The sequence below is a fragment of the Cryptomeria japonica genome, chromosome 6, assembly GCF_030272615.1.
Source record: "Cryptomeria japonica chromosome 6, Sugi_1.0, whole genome shotgun sequence".
In the NCBI taxonomy this organism is placed as follows: domain Eukaryota; kingdom Viridiplantae; phylum Streptophyta; class Pinopsida; order Cupressales; family Cupressaceae; genus Cryptomeria; species Cryptomeria japonica.
This window is the reverse complement of record NC_081410.1, coordinates 107,496,205-107,497,869: the sequence shown is the minus strand read 5'-3', so window position 1 is coordinate 107,497,869 and position 1,665 is coordinate 107,496,205.

Sequence of the window (1,665 nt, the reverse complement as noted above, 5' to 3'; positions counted from 1 at the left end):
ATGCATCTTCCTTAATTTTTTTTTAACTATTTTAGCTCCTGGACTGACATTTAAGTGATGCATAATAAGCTTTAGATCGAACCCTAGCATGTCTGCATATGACCAAGCAAAATTGATTTGCCGTCGTTTGAAGAAATTCCATATATTTTTGCATTTCTTGTTCTGATCGAGAAGTTGTTGGATGTAGGATCTTTGGTTTCTCTGTTGTCCCAATGTTAACTGGCTCTATTGGTTCAATCAAAATTGATGAACTTTCTTGATAGTACTTAGGTAAAGTGTCAAATCTCCCATCTTTCGGCACCTCGAGGAGGTTTTCACCATTAGATGCGTCCTTTCTTTTTACTTTTTCCTAATCTTATGTTGCCAAGAAATGGTTTTTAGCATTAGACCTGATATTGTTTTCTTTATTTTCCTTTTTGTGACTAGGAGATTTGGCACCCACTTGACTAGAAGATGCATTGTTGAAATTCCTGGTGTAAGTTGTTGTGGGTTCGATTGCATTAAGATATACGGATATGACATGGTCATTGGGAAAGGTATCAATGGCAGTATGTCTTTCATTTTCCCAATCAATAAGTTCAGGGTGGATTAGAGGTAAGGGGTCCTCAGGTTGAGATGTTTTGAGGGCATCAAGGGTCATGATAGATATGTCAAAGTTTTCAATATGTATGTCAATGTCTAAAATGGTTCTCTCATCTGAATGACCTCACACAAGGAGCTCCTGATTGTCCTCAATTAAGTCCAAGTCAGTCGAATGTGATTCTAATTCAAGTGGGCTAGTTCCTAACGTTTTCCCTACATACGTGTGAACTACATTGACTCCTACATCTTCTTCAAAGCAATTTTCTTTAGCTGATTCTTCAAAATGATAGGAATCCCATTCTCATTCATTAGAATCTGTCTCACTTGCAACTTGCAATCTACAAATTTGTTCATATAGCGTTTGATTGGTTTCTTCTATTTTTCTTGCTATATATTTTCTTCTTTCATATTCAGCTTCTTCTGGACTGAGATTGAGTTCTGTCAACCTTGCTATGAGCTCTCCTTGATTAGTATTAGGTTCGTGTTTGTTTTGATTGAGATTTAATGTTGCTTGGGAGGTACCATTAGTTTGTTTTTCCTATTGATTTGAGGCTTGATTCTTTTGCCATTTCATGTTTACTTGTGCTTGTTGCTTGGAAGATGCTTCTTCCCTTTCAATTGCAAGTTGTTCTTATTTGTTTTCGTATTCTTCTTGTTGTTGGCTAGACTATGTGTCTTCTGGTAGAGTAACTTCTCCATACCCTGAGCCTACTTTGTCTGTAGTCTACTTTGTCTGTATCCTGCTTTGTCTATAGCCTATTGAGTATGAGTTGGATAGGTTCTGAGATACCTTCTTTTCTTTTTCCTATAGGACCTATTCCATTGTATCCCATTTTTTGAAGAACGTTAAATCATTTTCTATACTTTTCAGTGGGTATTCTGACATTGTTGATCTTTTGTTGGACTTCTCCATCCTTGTATAGCCACTGTAGCACATCTTTTTCTTTTGTTTCCTCTTATAAAGTCCCAACACTAACAAATGCTCCATCAAATATTGGAAGATGTCTCACAATTGGTTGTTGTTTAGAGTTTGATGGTTTTCCACAAGATATAGGAGAAAGTGGTAATTGGGATAGTGAATAT